The following is a 27,312-nucleotide window of genomic DNA, read 5'->3' as shown; positions in this document are numbered from 1 at the left end:
TTTAGAAACACCAAAACAATAAAACTGTTTATAAAAACAATTTATGTCCATTGTCACAGAGTTCCATTCAACGTGCTCTTGTTTGAATAAAGGAGTCAGCCCAAAGACACATGAATAACAAGCGGCAGTTGGTAACACAGTGTGGGCCACGGTATCTGGTATAACTTGCTATGACAAGTTGTGGTGTTGTGAATATTTCTCCAGTGAACTAGGCATACTCTCAGGGCAGACATGTGCTCTTAGTCACTTTCATTCTCAATGTACCTGGCATAGTGCCAAGCCCACAGAAATACTTGTTGAACAAACAATGCATGAGTGAGTGAAAAGAAAAAAATCAAACCTGAGGCTATATCTCCTAAATGAACCCACTTTAAAGCTATAGACTAATACTGGCCATTTTATTATTAACACCACATTTTTTGTCGGGGGGAGGGCTGGCTCTACTCTGCCTTGGGAAAAAATGAGATTATTTCACTATAATTCCATTGCATCATATAGCATAGCTTTGTTTATTTTAGATAATTGTATAATTCTATACATAGAGATATATAAAGTGTCATATCAAAAATTTACTGAACTTTTAATTAAAATAAACTTTCATGTCACTATTCTGGATATACTTCTGGCTGTTATTCATCATGATTCTGGTTTTTTTTTTGTTTTGGTTAGTAATATTGGCCCTGAGCTAAGATCTGTGCCCATCTTCCTCTATTTTGCATTTGGGACGCCACCACAGCATGGTTTGATGAGCGGCGTACAGGTCCGTGCCAGGGATGCGAACCGGCAAACCCTGGGCCACTGAAGCAGAGCATGCGAACCCAAACACTATGCCACAGGGCCAGTCCTACGATTCTGTTTTTTTTTTAATATGCATAATTTATAGAACTGTGATTAGTGAAAAATCCACCAATATTAGAATATTGTAATATATTGCAAATACTGTAAAGTTAGAAATGACATTAAAAGTAGAAAATATAGATGCTGAGATTTTGTTTCAAAACCAATGTGCTGTGAAGAGGAAAGTAGCAATAAATAAAATAATCGAAATAAAAATATTTTTGTTTTATAAGTTTATTTTGGCTCTTACAATTTGTAATACACCTAAAGCTATAGAAGATGTTCTACTTGTTATTAAAATAAGCCAACTTGGGTCAGTCCCGTGGCTTAGCGGTTAAGTGGGCACGCTCTGCTGCTGGTGGCCCGGGTTCGGATCCCGGGCGCACACCGACGCACCGCTTCTCCGGCCATGCTGAGGCCACGTCCCACATACAGCAACTAGAAGGATGTGCAGCTATGCCATACAACTATCTACTGGGGCTTTGGGGGAAAAAATAAATAAATAAATAAAATTATAAAATAAGACAACTCTCCCTCCTCTACATGCACACAAATCTTTTACATTAGTTTTAGATTAACATCATGCCCATAACACTCACAACTGGAAACTTGTGGACAGCCGGGTTTCATGTTCTAGCCTCCTAAGTTGATTGGGTCCAATTTTATCCCTCGGTAGTTATACTTTTTGTTTTCTCTCACCAAACTGCTTAATTTAGTTTGAATTTTTCTTTAGTTAATTAAAATGTATAAATTATACATACATCCTAAAATTTTTTTAAATCAAATGGATATAAGTGATCAAAATAATTAGAGTTCTTTCTAATTAACTGAGAGTTATTTTACAAAATTGGGGCCTGCCCAGTGGCATAGTGGTTGAGTTCGTGTGCTCCATTTCAGCGGTCTGGGGTTCGTGGGTTTGGATCCCAGGCACAGACCTACACACCGCTCATCAAGCCACGCTGGGCTTGACACAAGCCTACATACAAGCGTCCCACCTACAAGGTGGAGGAAGATTGGCACAGATGTTAACTCAGGAGAATCTCCCTCAAGCAAAAAGAGGAGGATTAGTAACAGATGTTAGCTCAGGGCCAATCTTCCTCACCAAAAATAAAAATAAAAATAATTAAAACAATAAAAGGGAGTGAGCTAGCCCCAGTGGCCTAGTGGTTAAGTTCAGTGTGCTCCACTTCGGTGGCCTGGGTTCAGTTCCTGGTGCAGACCTACACCACTCATCTGTCAGTGACCATGCTGTGGCAGCAGCTCACATACAAAAAGAGGAAGTTTGGCACTGGATGTTAGCTGAGGGCGAATCTTCCTCTGTAGAAATATAAAAAATAAACAAAACAGAGGAAAAAGGAAATAACAAAACTCACCCAATGTTTTCTCGTTAGATAGACTCTATCATGTTGGAAGAAGTGGACACTGAAAGTACCGTTAAGTAAGAGAGGTTCATTTTAATAATTGAAGTAATAATATAAAGTATAGGCCGTAATTCAGAGTACAGCTTCAATGAGAACAGAGCCAGTGTTGCCCATTTATCTAGAACAAGAAAGCACAGACCATTCTCTGGCTCCAGATGTAGGATATCTTATTGGCCCAGGCCTGCCTCCTTTAGTGCTCTGCCATAACAAGCGGCTCAGTTATTTTCTATTTCATCTTCTGAGACTTCTGCTGCCATTGACTCACTCTAGTTTGAACTCCCCACAAGATAGCGTGATTGATTGTACTATTGTTCTAAATATTCACTGTCACAAGCTGCCATGTCCCTTCTAGGGGCCTTTCAGTGGGAAATTTGTACATTCCTGCTCTCTTGACCACAGCTACACCATACCACTGGTTTGGCCAATGTAATGTGAGTAGAAGTATAGTGTATCACTTCCAAGCAGATGCTGCTTTAAGTTAGAAGGCTGTTCAACATGTCTTGTTTCTCTCTGCCAAGAGACTGGCAAGGTTCAAATAGTGGCGTCTCTATCAATCTGTCTCCCAAACTGAAGAGAATATGGAGCAAATCTGCAGTCAACCACACTGGAAATGTACCATGAGAAAGAAATTCTCTACTATTATTTTCTACCATTGAGAGGTTGGGGTGATTAGCTATCATAGAATAATATATTCTATCGTGATGAAGAAACCATGAGATTAGTTGCCTAGTCACTAACATAAGGAATTTATCTTGGATGGAGCTATTATGCTGCACCAACCTATGGGTTGATAGTCAGCCTAAGATTGGCTACCTTTTAGTCACATAACTAACCCTATTTAGTCACCTATGGCCAGTAGAGAGGGTTCAGGTAGCAATGTACATGATGTGGGCATGGCATGCATTCTCAAAAAAAAAGCCATTTAAATGGGAAGCCAACTTGCCTGTTTAATATAGATCCAAAAATGTAGGCAATGTTTTGGAAATATCAATGTATGTTCTAGAGAAGAGGGAATTAAGAAATTAGGATGTAGACACACAGCCAGGAAAAAATGTATTTTTAAATTTAGAAAATAAATCCCTTCATAATTCCAACCATATCCATGTGCTAAATGTCACTGTGACATAATTTTAAGATCCATGTAACAAATTCTAATCTATGGAGATTACATTTATAATGAAATTCTTTCTTTTCTTCTTCTTTGTGAAATAAAATGTCATTGGAAGTAGTTTCAATGTGACCTTTATTCAAAGTTGCAACTATTATGCTACACTAAAATATCCAAAAACTGTACTGCCAGATAGAACTGTAGAAAAGAAAAATCAGTAGCTCCTTGAAAATATCCAGATGCCATGTTTATAAGTTTTCATTCACTCAGTCATTTGTTCATGTCTTCATTTGATCAGTGAATAGTTCTGGAGTGTTTATTACGTGCCAAGGACTATGCTCATTATTTGAAAGCCATCAATGAAATACACACAAGTCCATATGCAGCTGTCTCAGCACAGTTGTCATCAAATAAGCATCAACTTCAGCATCCCATTAACTCTTATACGCATTCCAATCAGTCATCTTCATTTTAACTAAGATTTTCAGTCAAATAGGCTGAAATTAAAAAGCCAGAGACAAGATCTTAATTATTCCAACCAAAAAAAAAGAAATGATAATTATGTGACATGATAGAGGTGCTAACTATTGCTACAATGGCAATCATATTACAATATATAAATGTATCAAATCAATATGGTGTACACCTAAAATTGCATAATGTTATATGCCAAATATATTTCAATGCAAAAAAGTCAAACAAAAAAAAAAAACAAACAGAAAGTGGGATAAACATAAATTTTTCACTAGGAAGAATAATCTAACAGTAGAGTACTGAATAAAATAAAGTAACGGAAGACCCTTAAAAATTTAAAGGAGTTAGGAGAAAAAGGTATTAAATATAATGCTGCAGAACAAACACAATAGGGTAAGGCAGTATAAAGTCTGGGAAGGTCAGAGATTCTTGTCAGAAAAAGGAGACTCAAAGTTCTTGATTTTGGATATGGAACAGTTTCAAGAAATGAGGAGTTCAAAAGGTAGCTACACTTGAATCAGAATCAAAATCTCTTGACTTAGTGGGATAAAAGTAATTATGCTTATCCCAAGCTTATTTGTTTTCTATAAATTAATTTTTTTCCTTAATAACTGAACCAGATTGCTAAATACTGGAAATTAAGAGAGAAAAGCTCAGCATTTTGTTATAATAAGCCATATTACAGGCATTCCAAATATGTTAAAACTGACATGTACCAAATTTTACATTATTACTTGTCTGCATTTGGCAAGCATGTATGCACTCTATTATATTGTTTTCTCTTCTCAACACTTAACTCTTGTTCTAAAGGAGCAACTCAGCATATCTTTCTAGCCAACCTAACATAATTGGATTTTGATGGATATTTGAGTAGAAAAAACAACTTGGGGACAACATTCTTGTCTGACAAATATTGTGATCAGCTTATTTGTGAGTGGCAAGGTTAAAAGCCCACTGCTCCAAAGGAGAAATGACACCAGCGCTATTTCATTAGTTCCTATTTTATTTTTTCTCCTACTTGGTTGAGTATGGATAATGTGTTGCACAATAAATACAAAGTGTTGGGTCATCTTTATCATGAAAATATAAATATTTTGTCTAGAAAATGCACCCTAGTACAAAATAATGTAAAATGATAATCCATTTAAATAATATTTCAAGGAAGTATTTCATTAGAAAAAAATGAAATGTGAATATCTAGGTCATATCTTAAGAGAGTAAAGAATTGAAGTGGTTGCCTAAAACTTTACACATAATGATATGATTTTATTTCAGTCACTTTAAGACATAAAAATAAAAATTCACACTGGATTATCTAATATATCCAGTTACTTTAGAAGGCCTAAATTCAGCGAATGTTGCCCATGGTTAGGTACACTGTTTAAACACTTTTAAAAGTGATTCGCTTGTTATTTATAAGATTCAGGCGAATTGTTCCTCCTTTGGAAGAAATATTACAGCTATTATTTTCTTTACTTTATACTTGAATTAAGTCAATGTTTTAGAATACAGTTATCAGTCCTTTTTAATTATAGACATTCTATATCTTGAGGGAGTAAAGTGGTGCCTGGTTCACTCGAAGTGTTCAAGGTCTGCCCACAGGAGCACATAAGAATCAAGATCCTGGCTACCCTCCAACTTGGGCAATTACTCTCTGTCTGCCTTAGTTCTTCCTGCCATCTCAATTAATGATTTTTTTTACAGCTTTCCGTTCTGCTCTGCAATGTTGTGCAGCCTTTAAAATTGCCCTAAATTGTTCCTCGGTGTGATCTTTAAAATATTCACTGGTTAACTTTTGCTTCCAATCTTAGAATATAAAGATATCTTTTAAGATAAAGGTTTTCATTGCTGCATATTTTAAGATGATTTGGAAAAGACTGTGCTAAACAATCTTTGGTTCACACTTCTAGCCTACCAACAAATGAAAGGGTACAAAGCCCATTTTAATGACAATTCTGAATTAAATTTATAATTTTCCTCTTCTATTATTAACTATATCATGATTTTATTAAATAAAAACATCTCTAAATAGTCCATTTCTCTGTAGAAACTTTTAGAAACAAAAGTCATAAAATGCACTTGTGATACTTGTGCCTGAAACAGGAAAAATGCCTAAAAGAGTCATACTTTTCGAGAGAGGAGTAGACAATTAAGGTCAAACGATTTGGGAGAACAGATGCTCTGTAAAACCCTGTTCAGTTACTTTGAAATATATATAGTAATCTCAGTCAAAAACTGATTAAATGAATTCTAATTGGTTATATTGAAAAGATAAGGATCATTTACAATTTGGATAGGCAAAGTTTCATGGTTGAAAAAAGTAGGTTAATACGTCGTCTTTAATTTTTTTAATACTATTAATACACAACACACTTTGAAAGCTGATTTGGTAAAGCAAATAATTCATCTGTGAATTAAGCTAAGCAGAATAAATAACATTAGCGTGTAATATATGTATTTTAAGACACTGAGGTATTCAGGGGCCATGTTATTTTTTAAGTAACTCAAAGTTAAAGGCAAAGATACATTTAGGGATGATATATCTTTTTGCTTGCCCTCAGCTATAAAGAATAAAAAGCCTTTTTCAAAAAGACTTGGAGAAAAATGGAGACATTATCTCCTATAGCAGGACATTAAAAGAAGGGCAAGTACCAGCTATGGTAAATCTGGGCCCTGTCTGTTTCTCAGTGAGTCTCTGTTTCACCTTGTTTATCATGCCAGCATCACCTCAGTCCCATTGTTTTCATGTTCACAAGATGGCTATTAGCAGAACCTAAGGGAACTGGCCCCTTTGGATCAGGACAATACAGACATGTACCTACCTTTAACTAGTAACATTTTTCTTGAGAATACTCTGTTCTATGCCCTGATACAACTAGGCCTGTTTCTACATTAATTACAGACACGCGTGGTTGTGTGGACTGATCAGGACCCCCTCTCTGGACTGTAGCATGAGTTTAGCATCCTATGATTTATAAAGTCTCTGGGAGAAGAGTGACCAGTTGAACAAAATTGGGGTTCTTTTAAAAAGAATAAGAAACTAAATGCCATGTTAGCAACTGATAGCATCTATTACAGAGGGGATTTTATTTCTTTATACTAAAGAAAACATTGAATAATGTGACTCAAGTGGAAATAGATTTTGTTAAGTTTCTGACATTTGCAAAAAATTACAACATGTTGTCAGGGATACTTAAAATTTTATTATTTACTCAACAAATGTATTTATAGTACTTAATAGGTGCTGGGCACTCATAGATAATAGCAATATAAAGATAAAAAAGATAACTTCTTAACACAAACAGTCTAGAGGAGGAGTAGAAAAGGTACACAACAAAGTAATATAGTATTTACTAAGCCAATATGTGACCCAAATCTTCTTCTGTAAACTCACTTGAGTGGGTGTACTCATGTTCACCCACCCAGTAGTGGGTGACTCAAGGTCACATTGTGACCTTGTTCTGCTTGGCCATCATTGGTGATATAGTCATCCTGGGTGAGTATTCGATCTGGAGAAGACCATCAATTTATCCCACAGCACGGCCAGGTGGCCTCGACTTAAGGATCTACTTCAGGATGTTACGCAAGAAAACTGGATTTGAAACTGAGTCTTTGTGTGCTCAAATTTTTTTTAAAAAAATATATCCAATCATGTTGACCAAAAAAGAAAAAAAAAAATGCCTGTGTGCAATTAGAGAGAAAAAACATTAGAAAAGGATATGCAAAGATGAGCCACAGTCCAAGAACGAAAGTTAATTCTAATATTCACTTTCTTAGTTCTAGTTTTTCCTAAGCCCCAGCCTCGTTACTCTCCACGCATTCTTCAAGCCATGCTAATATCATTTTAATAAATTAATCTTTTTGCTTAAACTATCTTGAGTCCTGCTTCTGCAACTTCTGATGGATTGATTCCCAAATATTATAGGCCACACGTGCAAATAACTGTCGTTATATTTGTGATGCACTTCAAGCATTTCACATAGACGATGGGATATTAGGTGTGAAAGTTTATTTAAGCTACACCTCAGTCAGTTATTCCCAATCTAGGAGTGTACATCTATTAATTAATCACAAAAGTCACACTCAGGAAAGTGACTACTACAAGTCCATCAGCTATTTGTACCATATAACTTTGCTAAAATCTAAGGAAAATAAAAGTGAATTTCCAAACTCATCTGGCTCTAAGGTTTGGGGTAAGAAAAAAATGTGGACCTATATTTAAATATGGAGTATATTTTTCCAAGTTCTTATTACTCCTTTAGGAAAGGAGCTATTATTTATTACTCTTGAAAAGCAGAGTTTTCATCTCTATATGACTACTTACAACACAGATATACATAGCAGTTTACACCTGTATAATGCTTCAAAATCACATTACTGAAACATACAGCCAAAATCCCTATGTGTGTTTTGAAAATTCATCTCTGATTGAGGTGTATAATTGATTTCTGTTCAAGTGTATTTAACTTTTGAGAAGCTATCCATCAATGAAAGAAACAGCACAATGAAAAGATCAGTCCTCTGAGCCTCATGTAGCAAGGGGGAAAATAAACCCAACTGTGGGAAATTTCAGGGAGGCAGAATAAACTAAGCAAAGTTCATCTTCCATCTGGGCCTATTACTCAATATTTTGAGCCATTTTCTGGATGGAAAGGAGAGAATGAAATTCACACTATTACACACTTGTCATTTGCTACATAGCATCCGCACTAATACAATAAAGGTTTCCTGCTCAAGAGGATTTGACATATTCCTAGTTACAAAGAAAATAGAATTAATTACATTAAATTTGCAGTAAGAATATGCTCACTGACTTTGCAGGTATTGTCCAAAAATAATTTAAAAATTGGGATAATCAAAAGAAAATTTATCATTGGTTTTTACTAGTTATTTGTTAAAAACATACATAAGATCACATTTACTTGTTTTTCAAACATTATAAATCTTTTTTTTCCCCTATCTCTTATGGTCTGTGAAGTTGAAACCATTCTCCTATGACCTTTTTAGTATTCTCTAATTTGATTCGCTTGCCATCCCCAACTTTCCCTGTTTACTACCCCAGGAACCTGTGATTGGAACAGACAACTAGTCAAAATGGAGAATGTTGAAAAGGTCAAAACAGTCGTATTTACTGTACAAATTTTCCAGGACAAGAAGGAATATTTACATTTTGAAATAAGCTTCAAATGACAAAATGTCAAAAAAAAAAGTGGGTAAGATTGTATTCAGCTTGTGATAATGAACATAACAGGAAGAGACCCAAGAAGGCATTATAATTAGTATTAATCCCTGTGTTTATTATTTTGGATTTTTAGAAAAAGGTCTTCTTGTCAATATGCCAAAAGGAACTTTGAAACTTGAGAAGAAAAAGAAAAAAATCTGCCTTAATTTCATAATTTTCTAACTGATAATTCATGAAATAATACGTTTCCAAGATTTACTAGAGTTAAATGAGTGTTCTTCTCCAAATCAATTGAAAAAAATGAATAAATAAGGTAGACCTGGGCTGTCCATTAATGCATGTATCGTAGAGTGGGAAAATCTTTAGACAGTTAATATATGTATAACTAGTCAAAGTTTTAGGACAAGGATTTACAACATTTTGTATTTTTGCTTGTTAAGTGAAGCTAACATGCTTTTTGAGCATCTTAAAAAATATATTTAATTTGCATGAGTGCATTTTATATGCTTTCAAACCATAGAAGCTCGGCATAGGCTATCACAATCTAGCATTTTATGGAGGAAGTGCATTCATCCTCTTATTCAATAAGTATGTTTTTAGTGTCTAATACGTTCCCATCACTATTTGACTATTTTGCAAAGATGTGGTAGCAAGCAAGATGACTTTGGTGTTGTTAAGACGTAAGCTAAGGAAGCAAAATAGAGACATAAACTGATAAAAAGCAGTGCAAAAAAAGATAAAGATAATATCTCATCAGAGTATCAGTTTGATTTTTGAAAGCTACGAATTATTAGTTAGAACTTGAAGAAGAAGAAACAGCATTAACAAAGGTACAATACAAATATATGAGGAGTTTCAAATTCAAATGGACGGAAGAATAAACTATAGAAATTGGGAATAGTGAAAATTGTCTTCAGAAGGTAGGCTGGCCTTGAACATAGATTGTTTTCAACCTTAACCTCTGGATTTGAGGGAAAAAAAATAGAATAGTCATTGGGGATGATTATTAAAAAGAGAATTCTATAATAGAGTATTATCAGGGAAGAAGCTAGGACGTTTCATTAGCTGAAACACATGGATAGGATTAAATGTGGGTCACCCTCTCGTGGTCCATACACAATGGGTAAAATTAAATGCAAACAGCAGTCTGAATTCTACTACTGAAACAACACTGAATGACAAGAAGTTTGTAGCAGGAATGCTGTCCTATAAACAGACAACTTTTAGAAAATGACATACACATTTTTACAAAATTTTCAAGAAGGTAATTATCTTTATCAAACATAAAGCCACCATGGGAAGGCAAAGATCAGAGATAAGAAGATAATACAACAAAGCCAAAATTGCTGTGAGCATAAAATCTTCATTGCATATACAAAATAGGGGCAAACAGTGAAGGTAATTGAATTGAATGCATAAGGAAAAAAATTAAGAAAAGCTTCTAGAATGTATGGAAAATAAATCAGATCAAAAATAGAGACACAGTAACAGATAGAAGGTAATTCACCTGGAACCATTCACACTGGTTCAGTGATCAATGTTCCAATAAACAAAAAAGAGATCACTAGAATAAGGCAATGATCAAAAGCAAAATAAAGGAAACATATTTTAGACATAAGGAAAGTAAGTGACAGCCATAAAACAAAACAAGACATACAAAAGTAAATCTAGAGTTTCAGAATGCATTGGATAGTTAAAAAAAATTAAAGATATCACTATATGAAACATGTTGAAAAGTATTAAAGAAGAGAAATTCTCACGATAAGACCAAAATCAAATGGATCTCAGTTGAGAATTTTGAGGAGAAAATTTCTAAAATGCTAATCTGAGTGAAGTTTTTTGTATTACAAGAGTAATAAAGAAATATTGTCACAAAATATATAACCAAGAAGTTACTGTTTATTAAATATGAGAGAGTTTCTCTAACACACCTATCAGCGGTTTAAATTAAAGATCTTGATATAGAAAACGTTGATAATTTAAAAAAACACTACCCTGCAGAAATAAAGCAAGTATAATTGTTAACTGCAATTATGTTTTTGCATGGGGGACCCCCACCACTAGAGTGCAAAGCTTTTACAATAGGGACTTAATTTTGCCTTTCTTTAATCTCAAATTTTTAATAGAGTATTTCTAAAAAATATTTTGTAGATGCTTAAAAATGTATAGGCAAATGAAATGCAATGAAAAAATAAATGCTGATATTATATCTAAATAATTCTCAAACTATTTTGACAAAATGAATGAAAAGGACAAATAAATAAGGAACATTTACAGTTCAGAAAATGATAGCTTATGCCTCCCACCACAGACTAAAGAGAGAAGAGCAAAAACACTAAATTCACATCTTCAAAAGGGATGCAAGGAACTACTTTCTTATAGTTTGGTAGAAAATATTAAAACATTTGTTAAGAGCAATGAATAGAAAAATTGGCAAAGATTACCAACACATAGTTTATATAAGAGAAAGTACAAATGTTTAATAAGTATATGATATGTTTAAATTTATTGATAAATAAACAATTGCAGATTAAAACAAGATACGTAAAGATAATAACTGAAGTATGATGAGGTCTGTCTACCAGAAGCAATGGTGGAAAACACAAATTAAGAGAGACGAACACAACAACAATTGCCAAAGAATAATGTGAAAATCACCTAGGTCTCTCAAGTTACTCTCTTGATTCAAAATCTAATTTTATCATAAAACATTTCAATTTCCTCGATATTCAGTCCTACTATTAAAATCCATACTAACCTGTAACCTTGCAATAAATCCTTTACAAACTGAGGAAATTCTAAATGGGTCTTTAATGTTTACTAACAAACAAGACGATCACAAACAATGACCCATACACATGAAAAAATGACCAACTGCATTAATGATAACAATGCACACCAATCATTATTGGACAATAATTTCCTACACTTTACTGTGAACATTTTCTGCAAAGGCCCCCCCTTGGGTCCGTGTGGTTAATAGCAGGAAAGCACAGAAGCTTTGCTTTTGTGAAGGTTCATGGGAAAGAGGTAAAAATTTACCTGTCTTTAGGGAAGCAGTTGTCCACCCCCCACCCCTAAACTCAGGCTGACATTACAGTTTAAGGAAAGCCTGTAACCAGTGCTGCTATTCCCCTACACGCTGAAGTTGATGTCCTGACCTAAGTGAGGAATTGCTTAGCAGAGTTTTTAAAAAAACCAAAATCCAAAAAATAAAAAGCTGTCTTTCCAGTGCATGAGCCTTTTTATTTCCCCAAAGAGTGAATCCCTACACTACTCCTTGGACTCATCTGGACTGAGATAGACAAGAGTATAGTTTAGCCATTTCTTTATACAGTTGCCCGTCGCCAATACCTATTGAGGAATATGATGTCCCAAGCTCAAAATAAGAAAATTTCTGAGGAGTAAAAGATAATTCTTCAAAAGACAATGAAGAAATGTTCGATGCAGATGTATCCACGTCTATTTGTTGTACAATAAATATTTTACAAAAATAATTTTTACTTCACATTTATTTTACAAAGAAAAAAACCTGGAAAAAAATTGCAAAAGCATTGGAGAAGATCTAAAGAAAGGGAGTTATATGCCACGTTCATGGAAAGGAGAATTTAATAGTGTAAAGACTGAAATTATCTCTAAATCGATCTACAGTTTTAAGGTAATTTTAAAATGTATATGGGGGCCAGCCCCGTGGCATAGCGGTTAAGTGCGTGCGCTCTGCTGCTGGTGGCCCGGGTTCGGATCCCAGGCGTGCACCAATGCATCGCTTGTCAGGCCATGCTGTGGCAGCATCCCATATAAAGTGGAGGAAGATGGGCACAGATGTTAGCCCAGGGCCAGTCTTCCTCAGCAAAAAAGGAGGAGGATTGGCATGGATGTTAGCATCAGCCCTGAGCTAACATTACACAAAAAAAATGTATGTGAACTTAGAAAGGGCCAAGCATACGAAAAAGCCCCCTGAAGGAGAACAATAAGGAGTGGAAATTTTATCTGTAAGATATCAGGGTCCATAACAATTGATATTGAGTTTTTCTGAAAGGACATAGACTAAATGATCAAGGAAATAGAATTGTGAGCCTAGAAACAGATATCTGTATAGAAAAAATGTTGATACATAATAGAGCTGGCAAGCCAGATCAGAAAGAAAAAGAACAGATTTACAATAAGTAGAGGTAAATTATAATCACATATATAAAAAAATGTAATTAGTCCTCTACTTCACATCTTATACAAAACAAACACATTCCAGATAGGTTAGGAAATTGAATGTTAAAAACAAAACTTCAAAATTTAAATAAAAAATATTGGTGAATGTCTTTCTGACAGTGTAAATAAGTTTTTTTTGAAAACAAAAACATTGCTTACTCTAAAAATTGATAAATTTGCTTACATAAAAGTAATCAAAGATACCTTAGGATAAGTAAAACAAAAATTTTTGACTTGGGAAAAAATATAATTGAAGTTAAAAATTCAATGAATGAATTTAATAGTGGATAAGACAGCTGAAAAGACAACTAACAATCTGGAAGATAAGTCAGATAAAATATTGACTTAAGGGCCGGCCCAGTGGCATAGCGGTTAAGTTTGCGCTCTCTGCTTCAGCGGCCCGGGATTCGCGGGTTTGGATCCCGAGTGCAGACTGACACACTGCTTATGAAGCCATGCCATGGCGGCAACCCATATAAAGTAGAGGAAGATGGGCACGGATGTTAATCCAGGGCCAATCTTCCTCAGCAAAAAGCAGATGATTAGCAACAGATGTTAGCTTAGGGCTAATCTTTCTCACACACACAAAATATATATATAGAGAGAGAGAGAGAGAGAGAGACTTAAATATGGAGAGGGGGAAAGCGTATGAGTGAAGCCAAAGTAATGTTTGACGAGAAAATGACCAAAATTAAAGAAGCATAAGAACTCAAATAGGATAAGGCAAAGAAAACTATTCTTAAACATATCATAGTAAAACTACTTGAAACCAAAACCAAAGAGAAAAATTTTAGGGCAAAGAACTAAGTTATTACTTGCAAAGGAACTAAAATTAGAATGATAATGGATTTAGAAAAAAAATACAAGGAGACCAGAAGAAAATGAAATGATACCTTGAAGTGCTAAAAGCAAACAATTGCCAACTGTGAATTCTGTAGCTGTCATAAATATCTTTCAAGAATAAAGGTGAAGTAAAGGCATTTTCAAGGGGAAAAAAAGGAGACAGACTTTACAAACATTGACTGTATAAACCAACCAATAATTCAACAACAGCAAGAATAATAATAATATCTTGGGAGATTTAGAAGTATATAGAATCAAAATACACAGCAAAAATTACAAATAATTTAAGAAGGAGTTAACTGGAGTTAATCGTAATTTATGATCCTTTTATTATCTGGGAAGAAATAATTCTTATTTCAATTAGGCCTCCATAGTTAAGAAAGGATTCATATTGTTATCTCTAATTATTGATTGATTACAGTAATAAATAATTTTCTGTGTAACAAATTGCCCCAAAACTTAAAACAATAAACTTCAACAGTTTCTGAGAGTCCAGTATCCAGAAGGAGGCCGTCTGGGTGGTTCTGGATCTAGGTCTCTCATCAGGTTTCAGTCAAGGTGGTAGCTGGGCTACACCATCCAGAAGCTAACTAGGGTCGAGATTTTCAGTTTCCAAGGTGGCTCACTCATATGGTCATGCAGCAGGCTGCAGGACCCATCATAGGTCTGCCTGGGTGTCCTCAAGACATAGAAGTTACATCCCCCCGATAAACATATCGAATAGCAGGAGTAAGAAGGAAGTGATGATGCCTTTAATATCTGAATCTCAGACATCACACCCAGTCACTTCTACTACATTCTTTTGGTTAAAAGTGAGTTATTTAGTATTATCCAGACTTAAGGGGAGGGGAATTGGGTTCCACTTTTTGAAGGAGAAAAACATCAAAGAACACGTGGACATATTTTAAAACCACCACACCACCCTGCTAGAAAGTGAAACTGAGGAGGCTATCTACAGACATAGCTAAAACTTTATTTATTTTTTTTTTTCTGGTGAGGAAGATTGGCCCTGAGCTAATATCTCTTGCCAATCTTCCTCTTTTTGCTTAAGGAAGATTGTCCCCGAGCTAACATCTGTGCCAATCTTCCTCTATTTTGTAGGTGGGACCCGCCACAGCATAGCCCGATGAACGATGTGCAGGTTTGCGCCGGGATCCAAACCCATGAACTCTGGGCCCCCAGAGTGGAGCGCAGGAACCCAACCACTATGCCACTGGGCCGGCCTCAGCTAAAGCTTTTTAAGCCCAAGAACGTCATTCAGTAAGCAATGGTGTGCTCTGAATCACTGGGCTGGTTCAAAACTTACAATAATAAGGTCAAAACACAAATAGCTTGTAAGAGCCAGCATACATTACCCTTCTGCTGAGCACAACATCCACTATGAAGATAAATGAAAATCATATCAGCATTCCCCATATACTAGATTTTCTGGATTTTTTCCACTAGGACTGATTGAACTCATTATCGATTAAAATAAGCTCCATGTAAAAGTATGTGTGTTTCCATTCTAAATTTCCTACCAGTCATTCACCCGCTCACTTTATAAAACAAAGAACATCCTTTAAAAAATTAATATCTTTTTTGTAAAATGGTAATTTGCGGCCATTACTATTGCAGATATGTATGTTTTTGCGCACTTATTCACGAACACTTTACATTGGGCAAGAGAAGAAAAATGCAGCTATTTTGTTAGGATTATATTTTAATAACTTGAGCTAAAGGATTTTCTATGTTTTGTGCACAGAATAGAATTGATTTAAGACTAAGGATGAAAGGGTGTTCATCTTTTATTCCCCAAATACTCCTGTTCTAACAAAATGTCAATTTAAATTGATTGGTTAGCTAGGGTAGCACATGTGCATACAACTCAGGAAATGGCACGTTCATCCTAAAGCTGAGAAAGCTAACATTTTAGTAATTTCAAATACATCTGCCCAAGGTTTAAATGAGTAGCTTTTTATATTTGACTTGTATTTTTATTATGCTATTAGTTTAAATGATAGCTTATGCTTCCTTCATTTAGGTACTAATAATCATTTTGTCTGAAGTTACTTTTAATGAGCAATTTTTATTTACAGATTGATGTTCATTGTGAGTTACAAAAGATCAAATATTACTAAAGGTAAACGTAACCAGAAATTGCATACAGTTAGTTTCATCACATTTTTAAGCTTCACGAAAACATGTAAATTCCAATTTTTCAATATGAAAACTCAGTATCTTGGTTTTATTTCAGAGACTATATCAATATAATTCATATGCATATTAATTTTAGTTTTTTTAAGTGTCAATGTAGTTTAAAAATGTTGGCATTTACATGAAAAAAATTGTAATCAAGTGAAAATACTGAAAAGCTGCTGAACCTAAAATGCTTTCATTTTGGTAAAATAATGCTTATTTTAATAAGTTCCATAGACTCAAACAAGATTCTAGTTGCACACTCATGTTGATCAATAGTTGCTGCATCTCAGGGATGAGTAGCAATGAAGACATCTATTTTTATGCCATCATTTTCTTAATGTGTCAAATTACTCATGAAGTTAAATTCACTTTTTTATCACGTTAGTGACAGAAAACTGGTTCTCTATTTTGAGTTAAATTTTTTTTACTTGCTATAAAATTACTATATAGTCTGTTACTTTCATTGGTTATGGATGTTTTTTCTGTCTATTTTACTTGTTTTACTTACCATTGATGTGTTGATATCTGAACATTAAGCATTTAAATGACTTATTTTCATTTAGTTCACTCAATCGCAACAAAAAGAAAACAAGATATCCTCTTAAATTAAAGGAAAATATTATAAACATCTCATCTCAGATATTTTATTATTTCTTTTTTTCTCTCTCTCTCTTTTTTTTTTTTGGTGAGGAAGATTGGCCCTGAGCTAACATCTATGCCAATCTTCCTCTATTTTGTATGTGGGACCCTGCCACAGCATGGTTTGATGAGCAGTGCATAGGTCAACGCCCAGGATACAGACCAGAGAACCCCAGGCCACCAAAGCAAAGTGTGCAAACTTAACCACTACACCACTGGGCTGGCCCCTATTTTCTCACTTATTTAGAGGTCAATATAATTATTTTACTAGGTTTAACTGGATTATAATGAAAACTAATGGAAAATTATGAAAACTTCTCTTATATCTTTCCTTACTCTAATATTAATGATGTTCTTTCCTCCTCTTTAAAAAAAATCATGTTATTATTCAAAATAAACTACATGGCACCTCCATCATATTCGAAAATGACCAATGTTAGAAAATGACCAATACACATCTTTTAAGCCTGTACATTATACATATAATTCGTATTAATATTAATGGATGTTCTTCTATCATAGTGATATTCAAGCCTGCCCTGTAGTGGAACATGAGCACTTATTAAACAAGCTAGTAAATAAGCACCAGTTGCTCGTAAGACATTTGGGAAAAACACGTCATTGTCTTCAAAATGATGTGCGTCAGGAAACTGTATTAATCTAAGATAGCTTTGACCTTCAATGCCGAGATGTCACAATTGGCCAAAAGACTTTATACACCATTAATTTCTAAAGAGTCTGTTACTGAGTTCCATTTTACTTCAGACCCTCTCTGTGATATACTTCTGCCTCTAGTCCTTACAGGCAGAAAGTAATGGGAGTTTTATGCCATTTCTTACAAAACATTCAAGTAAAACCAACTGTAAAATTACTCATGAGTTTACCAACAACCCTAGTCACTTTAAATATTCTTAAAACTTGCATGACTCTATTTTAGTGTGTTGGAAGACTAATAGTAGCATTTAAAACATGTTGCTCAGTTTATCATGGCTCTGACCATTTGATACTTTTCAGACTAGCTAAGATTATTCCATTTTATTTTAAAACACTCTTGGAATTGATAGGTAATATTTTCCTGTGTATAAATATATTTTATATTAGTATTTAATATTCTTTATTGATAGAGTTTAATTCTATTTTGGAAGTCACAGTTTAGACCATATCAAGCTTGAAAACAAGAATTCATCCAGAAGGAACACAAAGGAAAGTCATGCTTAAAATCCAGAATCAAAATAGCTACTTTGGAGTCATGTAGAGTTAATTATAACACAGTTTTACAAATTCTTCTATTATTAAAATATTGTGTGTTATATAGCAAAATAATAACAGATGCATTATTTGCTAAAGTTCATTATTCACCACTATAAATTCTATATATGGTGCCATTTGAGGGTTTGTTTTTTGTTTCTCTTGATTTTATCACTGTTTTTTGTTTTGGGGGAATTTTTTTTGTTCTTGTTTTAACTCATATTTTCAGTCCTATTCTCTTGTTTTTCATGATTTATTGAAATCATTGATGTGAAAATTTATAGTATTTGATGAGTTATTTCTTAGTATTTGACCCTCACTATACTGGTGAATTGAATGAAGATTCTTCCTGTCTCGATTTCTGTATCACTCTTTCTCTCTCCCCTTCCTTCCGTTCAAACCCTTCTGAGCTGTCACTATGGACAGATTTAAGAAGGCTTTTCATGTATAGACAACATGATAATTTCATGTTGCTATTTTAGTATGATTTTTATCATGAGTTATTGACTGATCTATTTGTTATGCAAAGTAAAATTGAAGATGAAATATCTGGGAGAATATTAGCTGTCATGCTTGACACAGAAGATGAGAGAGAAAATTTTATTATTTTGGAATTATTTTATTCTACCACTTTGGAATGTTGATCTCTGCCAAAATTTTTCAAATGCTTGTTATTGTCTGAGACCATCTAACGTCATCTTTTCATCTGGATCTCTCAAACCCTTTGTGTTCACCTTTTGCTCAGTTTAACTTTCGTTTTATTTTCAGATGCTCCTCTCCTTGCAAATACTTTGTTTCAGTTGGGGTTCTAGCTTGTTGAATATCTAAGTCCAAACGGATATTCAGAAGAAACCACTGTCACTATCTGTTTGTAAGGGGCAAATTCTCTTTTGCATGGCTTGTTCATATCTACAAACATATAAAATGAAAGTTTCCAAGCTCAGGAATATCTATATTTGTTTGTATGACTTGTTAATTTTTCTTGCCCTTTTCTTGAAACACCCACGCAGACACATAAACACACATAGGGAATTAATATTTTTGAGAATTCACCTATTTGTATTTTTGCTGATGATGTGGCTCAATTTAACTTCCTAACAAGAATGTTTCAATTGATGTATCTGTGACTAAAGTCAACTTCTTAGGTAAATATTAATCTCTTTAAATCATTTTTTCTATTTTCCTATATTGTTTCCATATCATTTGGTTTCCAAATTAAAATCTTGAATTTGTCCTTTATTGAATAATTTACTAAAAAATCACTATTTAAAAATTAATTCAACAAACTTCTCTTAAACTACCTTATTATGTATGGTCTTCTGAAAAGTTGTCTTATTGATCTTTGTTTATTTCTTGGGAAACTTACATGTGTTGGAGAAAACATTCTCAGAGATAAACCGTTAGAAACATATATAATCATGTGCCACATAACAACGTTTTGATCAAAGACGGACCACATATATGATGGTAATCCCATAGATTAGTACCATATAGCCTAGGTCTGTAGTAGGCTATACCATCTAGGTTTGTGTAAATACAGTCTATGTTTGCACAATAACAAAATAACCTAACAATGCATTTCTCAGAACATATCCCAGTCGTTAAGCAATGCCTGATTGTATTAAATTTTCTGCTGATGCCCACATGATTCTTATAGCCATCTGTCCTAGAATGCTTAATCATCTTTGTTTCTATAACCGCTATCCAAGCATAAGTTAACTTTTTCTTTCTCCCCCACTTTTCCCTCAGTATTTCTAATATCTATTTTCTATTTTCTTGTCTCAAATCCATAGCTGTATTTAGTTCAAATGCTACTTATATATTTTTCTGGTTTAATTTTCATTTTTTCAAGGATATATACAGAACAAGGATTAAATACATTTCTTCTGATATTTTTCTTCACATTCCCAAGTAATTTTCTCAAACAAATATTATTAAATATTGTTGTTTTAGGTATCACCAACTGTTAGAATATGAAGAATCCATGAGATCTTATATATCCCCATATACTTTGCTTTCCTCTATTCCTTCAACACAGTCATTTCATAACTTTTATTTTAATCCATATTAAATATCATGGTAAGCAGAAATCTAAGTTGGCTGTCATGATCTTTAGCCCCAGGTGGTATACCCTGTATAATCCCCTCCCCTTGAGTGTGGGTGCGACCTATGACTTACTTCTAGCCAATGCAATGTGTGAGAAGTGGTAGGCTGCTACTTGCTTGATTAGATTATTTTAGACTCTATATTAGCACACTAGAGAGAGAAATTCTCTTGCTTGCCTTGAAGAAGCAAACAGCCATGTGGTGAACTGCCTATAGGGAGAGTCACATGTTAGGGAACTGCAGATGGCCTCTAGAAGCTGAAGGTGTCCTCCAGGCAACAGCCATTATGAAGTCAGGGCTATCAGTCACACAACCACAAGGAACTGAATCCTGTCAGCCACATTTAAATTTGGAAAAGGACCCTGAGTTCTAGAAAGAAACACAGCCCAGCCAACACATTGCTTGGCATCTTGTGAGACCTTGAGCAGAAAACCCAGCTACAACCTACCTGGACTCCTGACCTACTAAACCATAAGATAAATGTGTGTTTTTTTAAGCAGCTAAATTTGGTGATAATTTGTTATGTGGCAACAGAAAACAAACACAAATATTTATACTATCGTGACTGAAAATAGAAGTTATAGTTAAGCTTTGCATTATACTAAATAATACTATACATTTCCCTTCTTATACAATTTTTTGTTTCCTTGAAATTAATGATTAATGTGTTTTTCTGTTATGCTTAGTTAGCGATGTGCCTATGATTAATCATCACAAAATTCTCTCTAGACACATAACCCTCCTCTCAGAGTATCAAAACACCTGCACCTTCAAGACAGTCTCCTAGAGCCCCTCTCTTCAAGCTCCAAAGGCAACTGGCTTCTCTCTAGATAGATCTAATGAACAAATGTCATTCTAGCATCTTCCTTTCACATCAACCTCAAATGTCCTTTTCCTCTCTTCTGTGGTGGCTTTTCTATTTCTTGTATCTCAGATCTTCTATTTCTTTGTTTACTCTTTTGTTTTGAGGAAAGACATCCTCCAATAGTTTCCCAAGGGAGCATACAAGGGAAATACATTTTGTAGTACAACCCCAATACCTTCAGATACACCTGGTGACATCCAGTCAGAGTCACTCTGACTCACTTTCTGCAGAATTAATCCTCTCTGCTCTTTCAGAAGAAGGCAGGGCACCCACTTAAATAAGATGATTGAAGAAAGGAGTCTGAATCCCCCTGCTTTCCATACTCATTCACCTAAACTTTCCAAATTTCCTATGGCTACCAATTTTTGAGTCTTTCAAGAATTTGGTCTTAAACAAGCTATTTCTGGTGGTTTTGGTTCTTTGGAATTTATCTGGCTCAGACTTGCTATTTCAGTCAATATTTACCCATCTTTCTTCCTGCTTTCAAATGTGGTTGTGTCATCTCTTGTCCCATTCTCTTTGTCAGGAAGTTTTCTACCTTTTTATTTTTGTCCAGTTAGTGTAATTTCAGTGGGGTTTCAGGAAATGAGGATGTTTTCATGCGTTTGGGCTGCTATTTTTAATCATAAGTTCTGAATTATCCTACAAGACTCATAATTGTCCTGCTAACTACTAGGCACTAAGACATAAGCTATTTTAAAATAGTACTCCTAATCTAGATCATTACTTGTGAATGCAAATATATATTTATAGATATATTCTCTCTAGACACATTATATATGGTATATATGTGGTGTATTATTAATTATTTTGTTTTGAGGTTGAAACAAAACTTGCAAACCACACACACTATCTATTTGGCTAAAACGTGTGATATATATGTTTCTATTTTTTGGAATTATGTCTATATCAACAATGCCATTCATCAAGGAATTAATGGGAAGAAACGCCAAAATGTTTCATTTTGTTGTATCAATGAAGTGGTAATGGGAATATCTTTGATTCAATTCCTTATTTTAATGGAATTGTGGTTGCTCTCTAGCTTGAGGTTTCAAAACTCTCTGCAAATTCACCATAATTCACTAGTTGATGATGCCAGCTACCTCTTATTATACTATTCCGAATAAAATATTGCTACAACAGCTGCTCTGTTAACACAGAACATGTTACCTAAAGCTTGGGTAATTTGAGCTCAGGAGTTCTTTGTCATCTTCACAGTCTAGTGTTGCATTCACTGAAATAACACATTAAATTTGTATGTTCTTAAGCACCTGGCTTAACTGAAACCCATGGCAATGATAGCACAATAACTGGCCTGAATAACAAACTATAGACAATCATGGTACAGTGAAAGGTGTCAAAGATGTGTTTATATCTAGTGAAAGGCAATAACAGAGACCTTTTATTTGATTCAAAGGTGGAGGAAGAATTGGAACTTATTTTCCAATATTAAACTGCAGATTGACAGAGTGGCAGTCTGATTTTTTAATTCTAAATTAACATTGATGTGCTTTAACTACACATCAAAGAAAAACACGAAGAAGTGATATGTTTTTGTTTCTTTACATGCCACATCAATTCTGATTGAAAAACAAGGCGCCACATATTTCAAACATAAGAATTGGAGGAGATTGAAGACAAATAATCTAAAGCATAGGGATGTTTTGAATCTCTTAATGATAAGTTCTGTAGCCAAAATTAGAAGCAAAAAGCAAATGATTCAGGAACCCTAATAAAAATACAGGAACTGTAAGACTTTTATTAAAAAGAATATTTACTCTTGGCAAAGATTCCCAGGATGGCTCTGAACTTACATTGAAAAAATTCCAAACACTGTCATCACCTGGAATAATTGGTACTAGTGTGATCCTATAATTTTCATCAAGCTCTAATTGGGTTCTATTTCCAAATAGATGGCATTCTAATTTAACTGAACTAGACACACACGTTTTTATTTCTTCACCAAGTTGGAGTGTTTTTTAAGGTAAGATTTCACAATACCAGATTTATCGTCCACGCTGATGTTTTCACCCTTCGTTTGGTAGTCTCAGATGGATGACTGTTTTAAGAGAGGGAAACAATTTCAATATTATGCTAAAGCCTGCTATTAGGGGTTATAAGTAATCAGTGCTTTGAGATCATAAAGTGTTAAATCATAAATTCATATTATCAAAATTAAAATTTGAACATCAATGGAAAAAATTAATTGTATTTAATAAATTCAGACTTATTATCTTTGTACTTTTATCTAAAAATCTTTACACTAAAATGTTACACTTTGCAGGGGCCAGCTCAGTGGTGCAAGTGGTTAAGTGCGCGCGCTCCACTGCGGTGGCCTGGGGTTCGCTGGTTCAGATCCCGGGCGCGCACCAACGCACCACTTGTCAAGCCATGCTGTGGCGGCATCCCATATAAAGTAGAGGAAGATGGGCATGGATGTTAGCCCAGGGCCGGTGTTCCTCAGCAAAAAAAAAAAAAGAGGAGAATTGGCAGATGTTAGCTCAGGGCTGACCTTCCTCACAAAAAAAAAAAAAAAATGTTACACTTTGTATTAGCGTTCTCCAGAGAAACAGAACCAATAGTATATATATAGAGGGAGAGAGAGAGAGAGATATAAGAGATTTATTGATTATAGGAATTGGCTCACATGGTTATGGAAGCTGAGAAGTCCCACAATCTGCCATTTGCAAATTGAAAAATCAGGAAAGCCAGTGGTGTAATTCAGTCTGTGTCCGAAGGCTTGAGAATCCAGGAGCTGATGGCATGAGTTCCAGCCTGAGTCTGAAAGCCCGAGAACCCGGAGTGCTGATGTCCAAGGCCAGGAATAGATGGATATCTCAGCTCAAGCAAAGAGCAAATTTGCCCTTCCTCTACCTTTTTGTTCTATTCAGACCCTTGGATGGATTGGATGGTGCCACCTGCATTGGGAGGGCTATCTTCTTGACTCAATCTACTCATTCAAATGCTAATCTTTTCCCGTAATGTCTTCACAGACACACCCAGTAGTAATGTTTTACCAGCTATCTGGGCAACCTTTTTTTCCTAATTGTTCATATTTAAAACCAGGTCAAATGTAATTATTAAGGATTTGGTTAAATTGACTGTAATACATCCATTCAATTTAATATATGCACCTTAAAATTGAGGAAGCCTTCTATACACTGTTGTAAAAATATTTCCATAATATGTATATGAACATACATATGGATATCAAAGAACAAACAGCATACCCAGAACACTCCCTTTGGTGTGGAAAAGGACTGTTTCTCTCTCCAAAAAGAAGCACTAATAGGATATATAAGGAACTACGAATAGTGGCTAATTTTGAAAAGTAACAGCAGGTATTGGTGAAAGTTAGGGACTTTCACCTAGAAGGAAAAAAGAATGTCCAATGTTTACCATTCATACTATTTTAAGTTTTTGGACATAGTTATTCAAAGCAATATCTATCTATCTCTATCATCTATCTATCTATCTATCTATCTATCTATCTATCTATCTATCTATCTATCTATCATTTATCTAAATTTATCTCTTTCTCTGCTTAAAGACTCTTCTCAGAATCCGCCTACCAAAAGTACATCCAATAAAACCTTTTTATACTTGGATCCCCTAACTCCCTCATATAGTTTTCTAGGATAAAGTCTTTCAAGATGGTTTGTTATTTCTCACGGTGTTGATTTTGTCTATGGGAAACGCCCCTTTTCTTTTGTAGTGGAAGTACAAACAGCAATGACTGCACTGATTTCCTCATAAACTGTCATGTAGACTTGCTTCAACCAGCCTCCTTTACCTCCTCCAGATAAGTATCTGGCACCAGCATCCATGAACCACATACTGAGAATCTTAAGTCAAACTCTCCCAAGAACTCCCTTATTGAACTCTACTTGAGTATCACACGAGTCAGCAATTGCCTCATTTAATACACAGCCAACTAGGGAATATGATGTAGGTCTTCCCTTCTGGCAAGCATACGTGCTCTCCAAATGTGATTCTCTTGAAGTTACCTTTACCGGATGAGAGGGGGGCATCTCTTTCATCTTTCCCACAGGGAAAGGATAAAAAAAAAACCTCAATAGCACTGTCAAGTTCATTAATCTATGCTTTTTATTATTTCCTTCCTTCTACTTTCTTTGGATTTAATTTTCTGTTCTTTTTAGAATCAATGTCAAAATTAGCAACTTTTTGCCTTTCTATTCTAATAAATATGTTTGTCTATAAATTTTTCTCTAATAATGACTTTAATGGCCCTATGCCATTTTGGTATACAGTATTTTCATTATCATACAATTTATAATGTTTTCTAATTAACATTGTGATTTTTTCGTTGATACATCAATTATTCAGAAGTGTGTTAAGTTTCAAACATATGTAGATTTTTTTAGTGATTTTTAATTTGATTTTTAACTTAGCGGTGGTCAGAGAATATATTCTGAATGGTTGCAATCATTTCAAATGTTTTCAGATATTTTTATGGCTCAATATATGATCCATTTTGGCAAATGTTTTCTGTGCCCTTGAAAAGAGTGTGAATTCTTATTGTAAAGATTTCTCCATTTTTTATTGTTTTTGTCTACTTGTTCTATCTTTTGTTGAGTAAATCTCCCGTTATAATTGTGGGTTTGAGGCCATGTTACTAGGTGTATGCAAATTTAGAATCATTTTATCTTCCTAATGGACTACACTTACCTTTTATCATTATTCAATGTAAGTTTTCTAGTGCTTCTTGCTTTAAAATCTTCTTGGACAAACAGTATAGTTATACTAGCTTAGTTTTGGTTAGTTTTTGAATATTATATCTTTTTTATTTCCCATTATATTTTACTTTCAATCTTTCTGTATTCTTATATTTAAAATGTGTATCTCATAAGAAACATATATTGTTTTATTTTAATCCAATCTGACAATATTTGTCTTTTAATTGGAATATTTAGTTCATTTGCATTTTATGTAATTACTGAAACATTTGCATTCAAATCTAGAATGATGCTATTTTCCATTTACCACCTCTCTTCACTAATTCTTTCTCTTCTCTCTTATTTTGATTACCTATTGCTGTGTCACATATCTCCCACAAAAGGTAATGATTTAAAACAACAATCATTTGATTACTTCTTGTGATTTTTGTGGTGGATGGACTGGGCTTAGTGGGTGATTTTCCCATTTTTTGTAGCATCATCCAGAGCATTGGGGCTACAATCATTTGGGGGTTTGGCTGGCCTGGAATATCCATGATGGTTCACTCACATGGCTGGCAGTTGAGGTTTGATATCATCTTGGAGTTCAGCTGGGGCTTTCAACTAGAGAACCATAATTTTCCTTCACTTAGTCTCTCCATGTGGCTTGGTTCCAAGAGGGAACATCACAGGTGTGAGTGATATGAGAAGGAAGTGAGAAATGCGAGTCCTTTTAAGGTCTGGATTCTGAATTTCCAGACTGTTGCTCCTACTACATTCTATTAGTCAAAGCAATTACAGAGGGACCCCTGATTCTAGGGCAAAAGGAATAACTTCTGCCTCTTGATGTGAGGAGCAGTGAGGGGAGGAATTGGTAGGAGTCATTTTTGGAGATTAGCTACCACATTTGTCTTCTTTTAAATTAATTGGTTCGTATTATATCATTATCCCCATATATTACCCTGATACTTATATGTCATTTTACTAATTGTTACTATTCTAGGATGATAGCTATTTTTTAACCCATTAGGGATATCATTACTTTGTCTTCTGATTTCCATTGTTTCTGCTGAAAAGTTAGTTCTTGGGTTTTGTTGTTCCTTGAAAGTAATGTTTCTTTTTAATCTCTGGCTGCTTTTGAGATTTTATTATATTGTTTGCTTATCATAGTTTTATTATAATATCACTAATTCTTGTTTTTTTAATTACTCACTGTTTATCTAGCTTACAGTTTATGGTGCATCTTTAACTGGTGGCTTGGTTTTATTTTTCAATTTTGCAAAATCCTGAGAAATTATCTCTTGAAAATTGTTTCTGCTTCATTTTCTCTCTCTTCTCTTTTTGAGATTGAGTTTATATGTATGTAACACCTTTCGATTATATCCCTGATTAATGGTTTTTTATGACCTTTCTTCCAATTCATTTATTTTTGTTTCAACTGTTTCTGCTGTTAAACCCATTCCTTGAGTTCTTAATTCCAGTTATTCTTTTTTTCAGTTCCAGAATTTTCATTTGATTCTTTTTAAT

This window comes from Diceros bicornis, chromosome 16, assembly GCF_020826845.1.
Source record: "Diceros bicornis minor isolate mBicDic1 chromosome 16, mDicBic1.mat.cur, whole genome shotgun sequence".
In the NCBI taxonomy this organism is placed as follows: domain Eukaryota; kingdom Metazoa; phylum Chordata; class Mammalia; order Perissodactyla; family Rhinocerotidae; genus Diceros; species Diceros bicornis.
This window is presented reverse-complemented; position numbering follows the sequence as displayed.